Raw genomic sequence first — 19756 nt, forward strand, 5'->3', positions numbered from 1 at the left:
GCATTTTCAGATATAGAGATAAATATCGTTTTTGTCGAGAAAAATGCATTTGTGACGTCAGCGAGCAGGAGCTCTGCTCCGTTGTTGACTCAACACAAAGAACATATAGTAAAGGTATTTCATTCCAGAATATTGATTTTCATGCGTTAACGGTGGTAAGGCTAATACCAAATTGAGGAAACGTGATGACTTTCGATTGTATGTGTCAGTTATCAAACGTTCAATCGCTTTGTAAGCTATAGTTTAGTTTAAAAAAAATGCGATTTCAGTGAAGACACCGAAGACTACAACGACGGCGAAGAAAGTCTACCCGACTGTGGCTGTGGATACTCAAACATCCAAGGCCAAGTTCTGGAGATGGTCCGAGCTATCATTGAAAAGCTTCGCCAGTTATTTGGTCGTCCGGATCGACTTCTGTAGTCATCTGGAGAAAGTACACAGGCTGGAACCACCGAAGATCGGAACGTTGGCCACATGCATTCCGTTCGGTATAGCCCTAGAAGATTTTTTTCCCCGTTTTCCGTTCTGTTTGTTTCTTTTATTCATTTTTCGTTTCCAGTTTTTGTAGTGTTCTAACTCTTTATCTCCTTTTCTTTCTCGGTTTTCCTTTTTGCTCTTCTCTGTTCCGTTTCTCTTTTAACCTTGTTCTATTTATCTCCCTTTTCAGTCCTGATTTCCACTTGTTTGTCTCTTTTCTGTCCTGCTTTTTTTCGTTTTCGGGCCCTTTTTTGTTTTTTCGTCTGTCTTGTTTTATGATATTTCTTTCACGGCTGCCGTATTTTTCTCTTTTTAACTTTCCTATCCGGGTTTTCGTTTTCGGTTGTTCCGTTCTTCGTCGTATTATGTTCTACTTTTCTTCTATTTTTATCACATACTGTTTTTCTTTTCCGTTTAAACCCCTTTTTTCTGTTTTAATTTTTCTCTCTAGTTTTTTCTATTTTTGTCCTGTTTCCTCATTTTCTGTACTCGTTTCTCCAGTTTTTTTGCTCTTATATTTTCTGTTTTTCTTTACCTTCTTTTTTATACCGTTTTTGTCTTTTTTTGGCAAGTTGTCCTAATTTATCTTCTTTTTTTCCTCGTATTCTTTATCGTTTTTCCTTCTTTATTTTCATTTTTCTTCTTTTTTTCCGTTCCTCCTTTTTTTCTGCCCAGTCTCGTCTTCTCTCTCTCTCTCTCTCTCTCTCTCTCACACACACACACACTCTCTCTCTTTTTTTTTGTTTTTTTCCGGAAAGTTTAACCAATTTTTGTTACGTTTTTCCTAGTGCTTCTGTCTCTTTTCGTCTATTTTGCTTCTTTTTCTGGAGACCAGCGGGAGTTGGACTTCATCTTGGGTTCATCGGTAATCCATCTATGAATTTGCAAAGAAAATTTAGCTTACATTTTCATAAGAAACTGTTTGCTCTATGCGGTTTGGTTCATTTTTGAATTAGCAAGGAAAGCTAAGAAACTAGGAAACTCGAGTTTTTCAGCCATAACTTCAAAACCGTAAGGAACAACAAACAGTTTTTTCATGAATATTATATCATTACAAATTTACAAACAAGAAAAAAGTATTTCAAAAAAATTCTATGTGACAGAACACAATTTTCCGACTTTTCTTTGGAGTTTTACACCGTCACTTAACTTAAAATTGGGCTTAAAGCTGGCTGGAAATGTAGATAAATTGGTTTTAAATTGGACTCGAAGTTAGCTAGACGTCGGACATCGGACCCGGATCCGATCGGAAACTTCGGCTCGATCAGAAAATACAACGTACCTGCTATAACACACGTCGATCGGAATGTTTCCGATCGGATTTGATACCTCAAATCACAGTTAAAATTAGACTATGAAATTAAAGTTAAAGAGGGAATTGAAATTGGATGTGAATTGTATTTGAATTGCACTTCCACTTCCAATCGAGGTTGAAATTAGAGACATGAAATTGAAATTGAATTTGGACCTGAAATTGAACTTGAAACTGCAATTATTCCTACGCAAATAATCGTTAAACTTATAGCAAAAGTAAACGGAAACTCGCGAACTTTTGGTTTACAGCAATTATTTTGTTTTAGCTTAAATTTTACAGAGAAGGAAGGGCACGTGCCGTAGTGTGCCCCAGCCTGGGTAGGCCAGCGTCTCCACTGATCACAAACTATAACATAAATTCTTCACGAAGCGATCCGTAAAAATAAATTTGGTAAACTGTGCATTGTTCTGCGTAAAAAATATAAGTGCCAAAGCTTAAGTTGATAGAGTAAATACTGATTTTAAGGCCGCTTTTGATACCGTTAATCATACTATTTTGTTGAACGAGTTGGAGAAACTTGGGTGTACTACAATTTTTTGTAGATGGTTTAGAATATACCTTAAAGAGTGGCCACTTTTCGAACGACTTGGAAATTGCCGGTCTGTCGCGTTTACAAATAGTTTTGGTGTACCACAGGGTAGCAATTTGCGACCACCACTGTTCTGTATCTACATAAACGAAGCAGCTTTGTCACTTAATGGAGGTGGAAGGCTTTACTTCGTTGATGAGTTGAAAATCTATTTTGAGTCAGACGAATCAAAAACTATTGCAGAAGCTTCTGGATTCATTTAGTGACTGGTGCGTAAGGAATCAATAGGACACCGCATCTAGTTTCAGATAATAAAGAACAAATGTTGGTGCTAGTGTCTCATCATGCGCCATGTGTGAGATCATACTCGTTACTTTGTAACGCATATTGTAGATATTGAAAAAAGCTCAATTTGGCGCGTCAATAAATTGAAAGCTGTCCCCCCAATAACGCGGTTTCGAATAAGAACGTTTCCAATAAGGACGGTCTCGAGTGATTCCATTAACGCGGTCGAACGTCCTTATTGGAGTCTACGTAGCATATGGGAATTGACTTAATTGGTTTCAACATGGAATAACTCGTGATCCTGACCGTATAGAAGGTTGATGTCTTCGATAAAGTTGTTCAGTACATCAACGGGTTTTCATTGGATAGTATTATTGCGGAATTGTCTCACTACGTGGCACTAGCGTATATGTGATATACTTAGACAGGCTGTATCGCTACTGACTCTCTAGAAAGTTGCGGTCTTCCTTTTTTTTCTGTCCTCTATTTGCTCTTCGCTGTTCCGTTTCTCTTTGTTCCCTGTCTCTTTCATCTCTCTTTTTAGTCCTGCTTTCCTGTTGTTTTTTTTCTATTCCATTTTTCCTCGTTTTCGATTAATTTGTTTTCTCTTTTCATCTGTCTTGTTTTTTTTTTATTTTCTGTCCCGTTTCGTTTTGGTTTTTACTTTTTTCTGCCCCAATTTTCATATTTTTTCTCTTTATAACTTTCCTATCCGGTATTTCGGTTTCATCTGTTCCGTTCTTCCTAGTATTATGTTCCACTTTCTTTTCATTTCTACCAGGTACTGTTTTCCTTCTCCGTTTTATCCCGTTTGCCTTCCTTTTTCTTTTTTTCTCCGTTTTTTTCTATTTCTGTCTTGTTTTCCTCATTTTCTGTTCTCGTTTCTTAATTTTTCTGCTCCCATTTATTCTGTTTTTCGCTTTTCCTCCTTTGTTAAGCCAATTTTTTCGCTTTTTCTGTCCATTTTGTCTTATTTTTTGTTTTCTTTATATTTTACCCTCTTTTCTCTAATTTTTCTTCTTCTTTTTTCCCTTCTTCCAATTTTCTATCCAATCTCTCTCTCTCTCTCTCTCACACACACACACACACACACACACACACACACACACACACACACACACACACACACACACACACACACACACACACACACACACACACACACACACACACACACACACACACACACACACACACACACACACACACACACACACACACACACACACACACACACGTTTATCCAGTTCCTGTCACATTTTTCCTCGGACTTTTCTCTCATTTTTCCTTTCTTTTGCTTCTTTTTCTGGAGAGCAGCACAAGAACTACCTGAAATCCATCGGTAAGCGAACTGCGCCGAATCGGCAGGAAAAATGGATATTTTGATGAAAATTTGTAACACTCGAATAAAACTGCGTTCGCTCAAATGAGATTTTCGATTTTTTATAGTCGTTTTGGTTTTACAGTGCTGCTAGTAGTGATTTTTTATAGTCGTTTTGGTTTTACAGTGCTGCTAGTAGTAGTAGTAGTAGTAGTAGTAGTAGTAGTAGTAGTAGTAGTAGTAGTAGTAGTAGTAGTAGTAGTAGTAGTAGTAGTAGTAGTAGTAGTAGTAGTAGTAGTAGTAGTAGTAGTAGTAGTAGTAGTAGTAGTAGTAGTAGTAGTAGTAGTAGTAGTAGTAGTAGTAGTAGTAGTAGTAGTAGTAGTAGTAGTAGTAGTAGTAGTAGTAGTAGTAGTAGTAGTAGTAGTAGTAGTAGTAGTAGTAGTAGTAGTAGTAGTAGTAGTAGTAGTAGTAGTAGTAGTAGTAGTAGTAGTAGTAGTAGTAGTAGTAGTAGTAGTAGTAGTAGTAGTAGTAGTAGTAGTAGTAGTAGTAGTAGTAGTAGTAGTAGTAGTAGTAGACACAATGGTCGCGAGTTAAGCATTGCCTCCGTTTGAACTATTCCTGGTTCCACACATTTTCTCGTAGGTTAATTTCGTTTCACCGACAACCCGCTTCATATGCTGTTTCATTGACTTTATCGCAGGCTCCCATATACCCACAAAAGTGGGTGCTATGAAATGCTAACGGATCCGTTTACTACTAGAATATTCCTCAAGTTTTTGTTGATGCAATTGGGTGTTGAATGATTCTCGCAAAACAGCCATCTCATAATTGGCCCCTACGAAACAGGTAGCATTATCGGAAAATATATTGCTTGGAGTGTCACTTCTGCAATGCCTTTGTAGTCAACACACGAAGACCCCTACGTGTGACTTATAGCACCACTCGATAGTTGATTGCCCATGAATGAAAATGTGCCATGAATTGTCTACCTGGTGATAGGATTTTGTCTGGCACAAACTTAGCACTTTGAGATAACGTTCCTAATAAGTTGTTGGACTCGTTCAGGACCCACATATTGGCTTTCTTAATGTAGCTTCCGTACTCAAATTTGCGTCACATGATGAACTGGGGGTAGCGCTTGGTGTCTACTTTCATATGGTGTAGCTGAATACTTCAATCGTCCATCGACTCGTATTAGGCCGTCTTCCCCGATGTATGGTGCCAAGTTAGAAACGCGATTTCGTTTAGTAGATTGGGAGTTCAATGATGATATCAGTAAAATTCTGCTTTTGAAGTACTAAAAAGATGCACTTGAAATTGTGTTTGGAGTCGGGCTTAAAATCAAAGTTGAAATTAGAGGCATGGAATAAGAATTGAATTTGAACTTAAAATTGAGTTTAAATTATGTCAAGCAACAGGCAAAACTGAACTGGTTAAGGATTACGGAGTAATATTTGACGAGAATTTCCACAGTTCCGCCTTGATTGACACGTCCAATCGTAGTCTTGGGTGCAAATTTAGGATCACGGGTAAATTCAATGATCCACTTTGCTTCAAAGCTCTCTATTGCTCAGCATTGTTCGGTCGAGACTAGAGTTTACAAACATCGTTTGGAACCCGAACGAACAATATTTTGCGCCTATGCATCATCGAGAATTTTGTGACTCAGAATGATACTACAGAAAAACTCCTATTCAACGCAATAAGCTGCCAGCTCTCCCATCGCTTCGCGTCCGTCAGCATTATTCTGACAGTTTTCCTATGGATTAACTGTCAAATTGGCACTGCCGAATGCATTGACGCGCCATTCTGTTTGGCCCTTAAGAAACTATTGTTGATGTTGCTATGGTAGCTTTCCCGGGATGTCAATACCTCCGGAACGTGGTGAACAAAAAGTGCTAAAACAATGCCTACTATGAAGATCAAATTGACGATTAGAGTTTGATTCTTACCTTGGAATATCAGCTTGAAACTCGGTGATTCGTCATCTGTAAGCAAATTGAAAAAGAAAGACTGGTTGTAGTGTTTATAATAGACAAATATGCTACAAATTATTTTGTAACAACGAAATACTTGTTATTATTGTGTTTTGCAAATAGTTCCCTTTCTTTTCTTTGATTCTTTTAGGGGTGCTACTCAAAAATATTGAACATCTCTTTTTGTTATTATGGGGTGATGGATAGGAAATCTCGAAACCCCACTTCTGAGTGTCGGTTTACGCACTTGAAACATAACCGAAACTTGTTACGACAAACCTCTTCTGCGTTGCAACCGCTCCACGTACCGCTCGCGACGGGTAGCAACAATCGAAAAACCATGTCAACGAGTAGATCGAATAGTCCTCCTTGCCGACTGACTTAATGCTGTTCCCCATTGAATGACTCCAACCGAGCCGTGTGGGAGGTCCAGGTCGGTCCATCGCATCCATCGGTCCGAAAACTGGAGGAGTTTATCTGCTCTGCGGCTTGCGTAAGCTTCGCGCGCTTTCAATAATTCAATTAAGCTCCAACGATCGCACTAAGTCCAAATAAGCAAAACACTATCTTATAGTCTCGTTGAGTCGCACACCACCAGTCATTCGAGGGGTGCAGCAGCCAGCGGTCAACTCGACAACTGTTTCGTGTGTGGGCTTCAGCAGGAGAGCGTGCCCGTTCGCCAATCTATATACGTATGGCATGTAACTATCACACTAAAGCAGCAAAGCCATTATAATATTTTTAACCCCATCGCGTCCGACACTATGGTCGTGGGAAGTTTTACGGTCCTTCGGTGAATTATTCCAGTTCAAGAGACCCTGGGAGAAGGAAGAGGTTCGATAACAGTTAGCACTGCTGGACGATACACAACGCAACTAGTACCAACAAAAGTTCCAACAAAAGTTCTGACATTTTCAAAACAGTTGTTGTCCCTCATCAAACACTTCACTTTTTGGAAAGCAACCTGTCGATCGAGGCCAGCCGCGAGAACATGGCCAACTTCGTTATAAAACAACACACCTCCGCCCGCAGCACGAGATGTCGCCCTCGTCGTAACTCGAGCGTGTGGAATGCGCGTAGGAATGTTTTCATCCATCGAATTAGGTAACACCTCGTCTCTGCTGGGTATCGTCTCCGGTCGCGATGGTGCGACACATCCGACAAGAACCGAAGAAGAAACTCACACCCAACTTCCGCTCTGCGGCGGCGACGGCGGCGGCACGGGGCCCGCTAATGGCGCGTGTCTATAAATAATGTGGCCCACGCTCGGTCGGATGCCACGATGGAACATTTCCGGTCGCATCCGCGAGTGGTTGCGAAATTCAATACCGATGAGGCCAATCCAAGCAATCGCACTGCACCGACAGATGGCGCCATTGTTTTTGTTCCAAGCATCCAATGCGTGTTTCGTTGACAGTATCGTCACGTAGGTACCATCATCGTTCAGATCGAATGGCACTCACGGTTCGCTTCGCGACTGGAACAGGTGTAAACCATTTTCGACGGTTGATTAATATTCGAATTACGGCATGCCGAAGTATGCCCGAATGTGCTCATTCTGGGGCATTCCATCCAAAGTACCGGGGGCCATTAAAGTCACGTCTTAAATCAACTCGACCATGCAAGCGTTGTTGGCAGCGTTCTAGAGCATGAACATTTTACTGGATCGTTAATCCTGCACGTTCGATGATCTTCCCAATTTAATTTAAAATTTAATTGGGAAGTTCGTTTGAAAGAAAAACTCCCGGTCACAGAGCGTGTAATGTTTTCACTCATTAATTTGAGTACAATAGAACGATCGCAATAATTTACTGTTTGTTAGGTCTTCTTTCTGACATTCTAAGGGTATAAAAAATTTTGGTTTGACTAGAAGCTTTTGAATGACGAAGTAACTGTTGAAAATCAAGTTGAATTTTACTTTTGTTTATTAGACATTTATTTTATTATCATTTATCCAAACGACTTAAGGCCGGCGCCGCCGTGGAACATTTTGCAAAAATCTTTCCAGACTTTTATTCTACGCTGCTTGGTTCAAGAGTTAAACTTTTTGAGTTAGGCGACGTCCTAAAATTTACGCAGAAAAATCAGAGGGGTTGTGTACAAGACACGCATAGGTGACGTAGGTCTACGTAATTCTCTTTGACGTTGAACAGTGCTTTCCCTCTGGTAATCGGTAGGTGCGGTACGCGCGAGTTTACAAAAAGCTGAAAATATTGCGCAAAACTTTTCTGCGGCTTTCAAAAGAAGAACACTGATAATAAAGAATTTACAAGCTGCAGACGTTTTGGAAGTGGCAGAAAATGTGGCCCGTGACCAGAAAACTTATTCCCACCATTTGTTGGTCGTTCGCAACGACGAAAAATTCAACTTTTTCCTCGTTAGCTGTGTTATTACGGTACTAACTGGACAAGAAAATATAATAAACTCTTCAATCGTCGTGTGGCCCTCAAAAGGACCGATTGTTTGATTATCATAAATCCAGTTTGCAGTGAACTTGCATTGACGCACCTAACGTAATTTTCTTTTCGGTAAACCCAGATAACACAAAATCGTAATAGAAAGTTCACATTAAATCATTTTCATGTCAATTTCATATTGGAGTTGTATTATGATTAGAGTATGTCAAATCGAAGTAAACAATAAGTTGTTTTGCAGTCGTGCGTGTCTTCATATACAATTCATGACTGTGAATTATAAAGCAGGATAGACAATTGCAATATTTGATTATATCTATATCATATATTCAGTAGTATTTAGTTGTGTGTTATAAAAACTGCGCAAAATAGAATTACAAATAGTTGTCAAAATTTTCGCACGTATATCGCCTCCACTTTGGTACATATATGCTCTTATATGGCGTGAAATATAACTTTTTCGTTCAGATATGATTTCGTATACCTCAGTTGCAATCGAGATATACAAACCAAATGGTTTACTGGGAATTGGACCGATAACCGCAAACCAGGCACGGCTTGTTGCAACGAATCAACCGGAAAGCCTCAGCAGCTATGCGATCTAAAATATGATTGACGAAGCCGTTCGTGTATGGTCACGCGGCACTATGAAATACCAGTCCAGGGGGCCAGCAGCAAGTGACGTGGGAAAATTCTGATCTTTTTGTTGTCACGAGCAGTATTTCCTGCCAACTCAAGCACTTACGCAGCTAATTATTCCATCGCGGCAGCCAGCTCCAGCTTCAATAGTTTTCTTTCCTCAGCAGCCGGTGAATACGACCGACCGGGAACTGCAGCCGTGCACGACTCGAGCGTGAATTTCGCTGCCCTTGATGTTTTCTCCTTTGCCGCGTCCAGACACGCCGATGAGATGTTCGTCGGCTTACCTCGTGTTATATATCAGAGCAAGCAACAAGAATCGGCTGTGATTCACAGATCCATTATCTGCATTATTTGAAAAATGAATGTCCGGCCTATTTTTTATGGTCCGTCGTTCCATTACCTACGTTGAACAAACTGGAGGATTTCAATTTCAGTCTTGACCTTGAAATGCGGTTAGGCATTTTAATTACTATTTTTTTGAAACGGTAGTTCTTTGGAAGAGAGAAGCGGAAAGGTGGGAGGGGGGGGGACGCCTAACAAGTTCAATTAATTACATCTTCATTTGCATATTTAGCCTAGAAGTGTTGGCAGATTGTTGGTTATAGAACGCCTGACCGAACACATTTACTTAGAGCTGGTATATTTGTAGACTACGCTTTGGTACCCCTCCTGAGACGGCGTGTTACTATAGGCCTGCTCATTTTTTTTTTTTGTATTGTTTATGCAGGGAGAAAATCTTCATAGACAGCACCTTCGCGGTGCCGAATAGGATTCACATGGTGCCAACATGCGCCTACCTACTAAAAACTCTCCTGCTGCCCGTTCCTGAACCCCTCCCGGAACTACCGTTAGGTTTTACTTCAGGAGGGAGGACGTGCCGAAGCACTCCGACTTGTCCGTTGCGTGTGTGGGTCCACACAACACCCTTGCCATTTCATACCGCCACTACCCTTCACCTAGGGCCTGGGCTGCCCAATCAGCCCGTTACTGACCCTAGCAAGCTATGTCGGCCCTGTCGTTGCAAACGTTCTAGCCGTTGCAACTCCGTTATCACCGCGGTTACCGCCCTATCGACGGCACCCCATGCACGCTGCTCAGCGCACATTCTCTGCACGATGTTGTCGGCGTTGGTGTCTTCTCCAACGACCGCAAGCATCACCTGCCGAGTGGACGTAAACCGCGGGCAGTGAAAGATCACATGCTCCGCCGTTTCCTCGGCTACCGTGCAAACGGGGCAAAAGGGTGAATCTGCCCGCCCGCGCGTATGTAGATACTTCTTAAAGCATCCATGACCCGACAGAAACTGGGTAAGGAAAAAGTTTACCTCACCATGACCTCTGCCGATCCAGGACGATATGTTCTGGATCAGCCTATGGGTCCACCTACCATGGTCGGTGCGATCCCATTCCACCTGCCAACGCCTAATAGAGTCCAGCCTAACTCTGTCCCTAGCGCCCCTGACGTTCCTCTGCCTATGGCACTCGATATCCTCACCTAGGAGTATGCATATTGGAATCATGGCTGCAATAACCCCAATCGCATCCAACGATATGGTACGGTAGCCGCACGCAACGCGCAATGCTAACAGCCTGAACACCTTGTTCAGGCATGCCTGATTGCGCTTACTCTCCAAAGCCGGGGCCCACGCCGGTGCACCGTATCGTAGCACCGACATGGCAACGCTGGCCATCAGGCGTCTCTTACTGCTGCTAGGACCGTAGCCGTTCGGCATGATCTTAGACAGAGCAGTGACCGCCGTTGACGCTTTACCACAAGCATAATCCACATGACTGGTGAAGTTCAGCCTGTTGTCTGTCATGACACCCAGGTACTTCACACTTCGTTTGGAGACAATCACCTGTCCCCCCACGATTATTTTTGCCTCTATGGCCGACTTTCGGTTGCTGACCATCACAGCTTCCGTCTTATGGTGGGCCAATCGCAGATTGACGCCCGCCATCCAACCCTCTATTATGCTTATGGCGTCTGATGCCAGCATTTCCACCTCTTCTAGAAACTCGCCTACCACCGTAAGGACGATATCATCGGCGAAGCCAGTAATATCGACCCCAGTGGGTAGTTCAAGCCTCAGCACCCCATCGTACATGGCATTCCAAAGCGTGGGGCCGAGAATCGAACCCTGTGGAACACCCGCTGTCACTTTGTACCTCTTCGCCCCCTCCGCCGTGTCGTACACTAGCGTCCGGTTCTCGAAGTAACTCTTAAGCAACCTGCATAGATGATCCGGTACCCTCATCCTATGCAGCGCTAACGCAATTGCACCCCAGTTAGCGCTGTTAAAGGCGTTTTTGACATCGATTGTGACTATAGCACAATACCTGTCGCCTCGCCTTTTCCGTTTCATAGGCTTCTCGGCCCTCTCCACTACGGACTTTATGGCATCTACAGTGGACTTCCCCTTACGGAAGCCAAACTGCGTGTTTGCCAGTCCGACATCACTTTCCACTACAGGCGTCAGCCTGTTTAGGATTACCCGCTCTAGCAATTTGCCTAGCGTGTCCAATAGGCAAATTGGCCTGTACGACGAGGGATCACCAGGCGGTTTCCCCGGCTTTGGCAGCAGTACCAATCTTTGGACTTTCCATTTGTCTGGAAATTCGCATACCTCTAGGCAACTCTGAAGCGTCTCTCTAAACATATCGGGATACGCTTGGATCGCCGCTTTGAGTGCCTCGTTCGGAATCCCGTCAGGACCGGGCGCTTTCTTCGATTTCAAACCCCTGGCAATTACGATGAGTTCCTCATTCGTGACCGGAGTGAGGACATCATTCGATTGACCGTACGGGGTCGGAGGCCACCAAACTGGATCGTGTTGCGGAAAGAGCCCTTCCACGATGACTTTCAGCTTTTGGGGGCAGGTTTCCTGTGGCGCAGATGTACCCTTCATCTTTTTCATTACCACCTGGTATGCACCACCCCAGGGGTTTGAATCCGCATCGCGACATAGCTCCTGGAAACAGGATTTCTTGCTACGCCTAACCTCTTTCTTAAGCGCCGACCTTGCCGCTCTAAGATCAACTCCCCGAGCTTCAGCATCTGCATCGGTCCGGGCCCTCTGCGCTAGCCTTCTCGCTCTGTGGCACCTGGAACGGAGCAGGGCAATGGTATCACTCCACCAGTATACCGAGCGACGACCGTTCATTGGCTGCCCCGTCCTAGGCATAGTGGTATCACATGCCCGTACTAGGACGTTGGTCAGCTCACGAGCACTCAGGTTCGAGCGGGTGCTCTCTGCACTGAGTGCTTCAACGAACAGGTCTTTGTCGAAGGCCTTCACTTTCCACCTCCTCCCTGTCGACTTCGCCCCGCGTGGCCGTAGCGCCCGTCGTTCCATCGTGTACCGTATAGCTTGGTGGTCACTATGCGTGTACTCACCTGACACCCTCCAGCCCATGTTGTCAAGCAACGTTGGGCTGCAGAAGGTGATGTCGATGATCGATTGTTGTACCCCCCTACAAAAGGTACTGACGGATCCCACGTTAGCCAGACTTACATCTAGCTTGGACAGAGCTTCCAACAAGCTTTGTCCCCTCGGAGTAGTGCACCTGCTACCCCATTCGACAGCCCAAGCATTGAAGTCTCCTCCAATGACAACGGGCTTGCGGCCCGTGAGTTCGTCGGTGAGCACGTCCAGCATCCGGTCAAACTGCTCCGGCGACCACCTAGGTGGAGCGTAGCAGCTACAGATGCAGACGCCATCGACCACCGCGATCACGAACCCCTCTTGGTCGGACGACACCACCTCCTGGATCGGGTATCTACCCATCACAGCGATCGCTGCCATCCGACCCTTATCGATAACCCAGTTAGCGCCACCACGGGGGACCCGGTAGGGATCCGCGATAATGGCAATATCGCACCCCGTCTCGGCTGCCGTTTGCCAAAGCAACTCCTGTGCCGTTTCACAGTGGTTTAGGTTAATCTGTATAACCTGCACCCTTATCGTTGCAATGCCCGCCTATAAGCCGCACACAGTGGGCCACCTGTGGCATGCTTATTTCCCGCATCGACTGTGCAGAGCATGCACCTGGGGGGTTTGCTACATCCCCTGGCGAAGTGGCCATCTTCGCCGCACCGCCTGCACAGCTTGGACCGATCGGGGGCCTTACACTTGGCCGCCCGATGGCCAAAGCCCATACACCTGAAACAGCGTTCGATACGCCGTTTCGACACCAGTGTACACACTGACCATCCTACCTTAATTTTGCCAGACGCCAACATCTTGTTGGCGATTGCCTCTGGCACGTTTAAGGTCGCGGTTTGCATATCTCCATATGCCTTCCGCAAGCGGATGTCTGCGGGTGCCACATCAACCTTAAGCTGATCCCGCATAGCCTCACTCAGGTCAACTGTCGTCGTAATCTCGTCGAGGTTTTTACACTCGACCAGAACACGCTGCGACAGCGCCTTGACCTGGCCCGCTTCGCCCAGGGACTGCTCAACCAGTTCTTGGTAATTCGAACTCTGGACCGTTGGGTCCTTTCTAAGTTCGAAAAGCATATCCCCTGCCTGGGTTCGGCGGGTCTTTACAACGTTGGCCCCAAGCTCCTGCAACTTGGGGTCCACACGAACCTTGCGCAGTAGATCAGCATACGACAGCTTGCCTGTCAGCTTCACTACTAAGGCGTCGCCCTTATGGACGCGCCTTGGCTTTGGCTTTGCAGCCGCAGCCTCGCTCGGTTTCGGCCTCGGCGGTTTAGGCGGTTTACGCCTAACCACCTGCCAATCCTCTTCCCCGGTCCCGGAAGCACCATCCGGGACCGCCTCCGCACGTTCGCTGGTAGAGGCGCGAGCCGAAGTCCGCTGCCTCTTGGCTACCAGCGTTGGTCCATGGTCGGGCGTAGCCGCCTTGCGCTTGGCAAGCGGCGTACGCGCCTGACTAGGCATGGCCACAGCCTTAGCGGCTATGGCCTGAGCTTCGGCGATTTCGCATCGCTGCAGAAGCTCTTGCCTCTCCACCTCGGCAGCTATGACGGTAGAGCGGAGGCTCACCGCCAGCTTTTTAATGTCGAGGTGGACATTTGACCTAGAGTTGATGAACGAGTACAACTCGTCCACCAACTTTTTGGCTTCCTCCAGCTTGCTACTGGCTGGAGGAAGCCCGACTTCGCCCTCAGGAGGGTGCACCATGCCCTCCGTTGACATTTGCCTACCGCTGTCGCTCGCCTTCTTGGCTGAGCTGGCAGCGATGGCCACCGGCGTTCTAACTGGGGTGTTAGTCCTAGGTGGTGTCAACTTCCTCTTCGGTATCGCTCCCGTTTTCGGGGGGCTTCCCTGTATGGGCTGTGCCCCCGACTTCGGCGGGCTTCCCTTCTTGGGTCGCGCCCCCGATAACGGGGGGCTACCTGTCTTTGCTGTTGGTGACCTAGCCAACTTACTACTTTTGGCAAAGATATCATCTTTGCCACTAGTAGCACCCGTGTTCGATCCCTCTTTGAAATTTAAAAATTTGTCCATTCGAAAGGGTCCCAACTCTAGGCCGCTATCTCCACTCGTAATTGTGTAGTCGCCTTAACGATCCCATGGTGATCTATGCAAGCAGGGAGGCCATGGCTAGGGACACTCCCCCCTACCCTTCATGGGGGCAGGGATGTCAGCATCCGATCGGCGTTAGTCAGGAATGTATCATCTGAGCCTACACCACCGCACTTTGACGTGAGTGACGAGCTTTGAACGTACCTAGAGACCAGCCACGGTTTTAACGGGACGGAAGGCAGCTGTACCATTAGCCCACTCGCCGTTTCGGGAAGGTATCACCCTTCCTTACATAAGGTAGTAGAATAGCACAGCCGTCAGCCCTGTAGCGCCAAATCCAAACGTTTATTCCCGCCCGTCCAGTACACCGTAATTAGGATCTTCCTGGAACCGATCCTAATGTGCCCATGGCACTCCTGACCTGGCTTTTTTGCTTAAAGTCCTGAGCTCTAACAGGACGCTACTACGTCCGCAGCTGGCTTATAGGAATTGAGCTCCGCTCGCCTCTTTACACCACTGCGCCACGCTAACCGCAAACACTACGGCGCCCGCAGCTGGCTTATAGGAGTTGAGCCCCGCTCGCCTCTTTACACCACTACGCCACGCTACCCTCAGGCACAAAGTGCCCCCCTTTCCCTGTTAGCACACAACTGAGGGTGCAACCAAAGACTGGTATTTGGTTGACCCTAGGCCCAGTTGCGTCCCGGCCGGTACCGCGTGGAGGTAGGGATAAGAGTTCCCGCTCCCATCGTAATGGCTATTCGGAGTCGCGCAAAGTCGAATGCGACTTTGTTCGGCGCCTTAACCTCGCTGAGTTAGGGCCTTAACCGGCCAGGCCTGCTCATTTGGCAGCCAACAAAAGTCTGAGCTTCGTGAGAGGTGATCGGTAAAAGTTATAACGAGCCAACCGCGACATCTTAGCAGCTACACTTTACGCGCCTTCGCTTCTTTTCTGTCTTAGTGATATGCTTTGCCAAACCTCTGGCGCACAACGATTTAGTTGGAAACGGACTGAGAAAATTCCCAATTGGACCAATTGTTCCAATTATTATCATAACTCCAACTTGCAACATTAACACAGCTGTTGCTTGAATGCACTGAAAACATCGGGAAGCCAGCAGCTTTGCGCGTCTTCTTGTTCTCCTTCCTTTGGTAGTGTACTTTTCCAGCAAGCAGCAGGCCCTGTTTTATTCGAACAAAGTATATTTTCGAAGGCCAGCTCTTTTTTTCGTGGTTTGTCATTTCTGCTTTTAGCATAGTTACCGCCTTTTCAGCCGCTCGTTACTTTAGTATACAACAAAGGGTAGTCGAAAATCGAGTTCATTTTCATCAATTTAATTTGCCGTTTCAAACGTTTCGTCTGACATCCATCTGGTGGCAAAGCGGAATGGAAAAGTGCCGCTGGTCTGCAGTTTGCTGATAAAGCAAAATTACGTGCGCCCATGAACTAGCAGCAATGATTTTGCAGCTGAAATTTTGGATTTATCCGCAAGCAGCGCAGATTGCGCAGATATAGCAGCAGGAGACGCAACGGAAGTTAACCTCGCAGTATCTATAAACGACAACAGCGTACCGGCTCCCGATCTCGAAGAGATCCGACGAGAAATCGGTCTGCTGAAGAATAATAGAGCCGCCGGAAAGGACCGACTCCCGGCAGAACTCTTCAAAAATGGCCAAGAACCGCTAGTAACGGCACTTCACTGGCTGATTTCAAGATTTTGGGAAGAAGAGAAATTACCGGAAGAGTGGATGGAAGGCGTAGTCTGTCCCATCTACAAAAAGGGCGACCGGCTAGACTGATGTAACTACCGCGGCATTACGCTGGTCAACGCCGCCTACAAGGTGCTCTCCCAGATTTTGTTGCGTCGTCTATCCCCAATAGCAAGAGAATTCGTAGGGCAGTATCAGGCGGGCTTTATGGAGGCCCGTGCTACTACGGATCAAATTTTTACTCTACGACAAATCTTCCAGAAATGTTGAGAGTACAACGTGCCCACGCATCATATTTTCGTGGATTTCAGTCACGGTACGGTTTTCCGGACAAACTGACGCGGCTAATCAAAGATACTCTGGAACGAGTGATGTGTTACGTGCGCGTTTCAGGGACACTCTCAAGTCCTTTCGAATCGCGCAGAGGGTTACGGCAAGGGGATGGACTGTCCTGTTTGTTATTCAATATCGCTATTGAAGGTGTGATCCGGCGAGCGGGCATTGAAACGAGAGGAACGATCTTCAGCAAGAGTAGCCAACTCCTAGCCTACGACCTAGACATCATCACTAGAAACCGTGGCAAGGCGGAGGCAATCTACGCCAGACTAAAAACGGAGGCTAGGAGGATAGGGTTACAAATTAATGCATAGAAAACCAAACATATGGTAGGAAGAGGCTCCCAAGTAAGTAACGTTTGCCTCCCACGGACAGTGACCATTGACGGCGATGAACTGGAAGTGGTTGATGAGTTCGTATATTTGGGATCTCTAGTCACCGCCGACAATAACACCAGTAAGGAGATCCAACGACGCATTCAAGCTGGAAATCGAGCCTACTTTTCCCTACGCAAGACGTTTCGCTCTAGGAGCATACGCCGCCGCACAAAGCTGACGATGTACAAAACGCTAATAAGACCGGTAGTCCTCTACGGACTTGAGACAGTAACTTTGCTAACGGAAGACATACGTGCAGTTGCCGTCTTTGAACGAAAGGTGTTGCGGACTATTTTGGCGGAGTACAAACGGAAAGCGGAGAGTGGCGGAGGCGTATGAATCACGAGCTACAGGCGCTGCTTCGAGAGATTCCCATCGTACACCTGGCGAAAGTTGGGAGACTACGGTGGGCCGGCCACCTCGCAAGGATGCCGGACGACTGTGTAGTGAAATCCGTTCCCTTCAAGAACCCCACCGGCACCAGGAATAGAGGGGCTCAATGTGCTAGATGGCTCGATCAGATTGAAGCCGACTTGCGTGTGTCGAGACGCGCAACGAATTGGCGACGAGTAGCCCAGGGCCATGTAGAATGGAGAGGAATTCTTGATACGGCAAGAGCCACCCCGGCTCTCGGCTGAATAAGTAAGTAAGTATCTATACCCGTGATTTCAGAACTAATATCAGGATTGGCAAAAGATCTTCGAGCCGTATTTCCGTATTTATTGCCGTATCCTCCAGATTTTCTCCAACCTCTTAAATCTAGTTAATATGCAATTTGGACCATGCATTCAAAGCAGCTTATTCAACCATGTAAAGGAGGTATCTCATAATTGAGAGATCCTACGTTTACTCTGAGTGTTTGTATTTTGTCTATACTATTGAATTCCGATATAGTAGCCTTACAAGCGTAACATCTGTACTCTGCGCTACTCTGCGCTAAATGAGACTATATCTATTTGAAAGCTCATATTATACGTTAACTTTTACCGGTAGTGTTAATAGTGGCGAACCTTGGCTTCAAAACTTTTAAGCATGTTTTACGCGAAAATATGGTACTTTTTTAATGAAAATCAAAATTGTGGCATATGATAAAATTAATGCATATTCAATAAATGGGATTTTTTCAGCACTATTTTTTGAAGAACTTTTCCTCAGACATCGTTGAACTCCGAGCTACCATGAGACCTCTAGCATATTTTGAAATACTGCATTATTTTTCAAAAAAAAAAACGCTAAAACCTGCTGAGATAGCATACTTTCAAGATTCATAGAAAATTCAAATTTTGTTATATTGATCTGAAATTTGGGATTTGAACACTTCAATAGTATAGAATCACAGGAAAAATACAACGGAGAGTCGAAATGAACTTTCATTTTTTGGCTGCTGGCCAGCGATTCCCCACTGTGCGAAGGTACAAAACCTTCGATCGGGTTTCCGTGTTGTAGGGGAGCGTGCCAGTATGTAGTAACGCCAGTGCGTTCTATTATCGAAAGCACCCAGTGCCGTGCGTATGTAGACGGGTGGCAACCGTGTCACACCGGACGGTGTTTATAACAAATCTGATGCTACATTTATGTAAGAAAAGATTTTGAATTCAATCTTCTATGCTTAAAAAACTGAGCGTGAGTTTGTTTGTATGTTCCACCATAACTCCAGAACGCCTTGACTGATCTCCACCAAACTTGGCATACATATTCCCTGATATAAGGGAATCAGCATTGGGAGGTTGCCAAAAGGGGGCCCTAACAAGGGGCTAAATAAACGGGGATGCGTTTTTCTTGCATTTAAACCGATTGCAGTTGGGGAGTAAATATAAGCAATTTTGGTTAATGTGACATTTTCTCAGTAAATTGAAAACTCTGCATTGTTTGTTGTTTGCGGTTCTGTGTACACTTAGGTATCAGGCTTTCACTTTAATCTGTAGACGTAAGCAGTTTTTGGCACTTTTTTCCTTTAATATATTTCTTATATCGCGTGATAAAGATAATAACTACTAGTTTAAAGTTGTAATAAGTAGACAGTTTCATCCATGTTACCGAGAGTTACGAATGAAGGGAAATATTAACTTAACTTACCCCACCACCTCATTCGGTACATTCGAATCTTCTTCGTTACCGGCATTTTTTTCGGTTCGCGGTATTTATGTTTAAACGTACCAGTCGTACTATACTATAAAATACTCCATCTACAGGGATGAAACATTGTCGCGGTTATGCACGATTTAGCAATACTCCCTACAGCCGGCTGTCTGGAGTTTAAATTGCTATAAATACTAATAATTGAAAAAAAAAACGATCAATTGAATAATGAATAGATGAAAAACATAGCTAAAATTTTACACTTTATAAAAAAAGCGACGATCATATCACTTATCAAGGTGAATCCTGATCCAACAAACCCCACCTTACTAGCAACACTCCTTCCTGTAATCTTTGTAGGGATGCAGAGGTTAACACGGTCCCTAGAACAGCAAAGATTACACTAACATTCCTTCCCCGTTCTCACCTGACTGCAAGGACGTGGCCGGCGCAGTTATTGATCATTATTATGTCGAATCACTGAATTTTGCACAATGAGAATGACCGGTAAATCCCAACCCCATTCATTTGATTCATTGTGCAATTTCACTGGTTCTGGTCAATCACTGAGTGCAACCATTGATATGTGCAATCAGTCTAAGCTAAGCTAAGCTAAGCTAAGCATTTAAACCGATTGCAGTTGTGCAAATAACTTTGAGAAAAGGGGGGTTCCACCGAAGAGGAATATATGATAAAAAAGACTTTTGTTTAGTTTCCATTATAGTGATTTTCATAGAGCAAACCAATGCCTAATTAGCTTCGTGACAGAAGAGGGTGCTGACTGGGAACGAATCGACAA

The 19756-nt window shown here is 45.2% G+C and overlaps 1 protein-coding gene across 1 annotated transcript in view; it reads right to left on the bottom strand.

The window, feature by feature from the left end:
- Nucleotides 1-19756, bottom strand: part of LOC128741837 (interference hedgehog-like) — a 202971-nt gene that overhangs the window by 137348 nt on the left and 45867 nt on the right. The window contains exon 2 of the mRNA XM_053837922.1: nucleotides 5880-5915. The gene's annotated coding sequence lies outside the window, so the exon portion shown is untranslated. The remainder of the gene's footprint in view (nucleotides 1-5879; nucleotides 5916-19756) is intronic.

This window comes from Sabethes cyaneus, chromosome 3 (assembly GCF_943734655.1).
Source record: "Sabethes cyaneus chromosome 3, idSabCyanKW18_F2, whole genome shotgun sequence".
NCBI lineage: Eukaryota > Metazoa > Arthropoda > Insecta > Diptera > Culicidae > Sabethes > Sabethes cyaneus.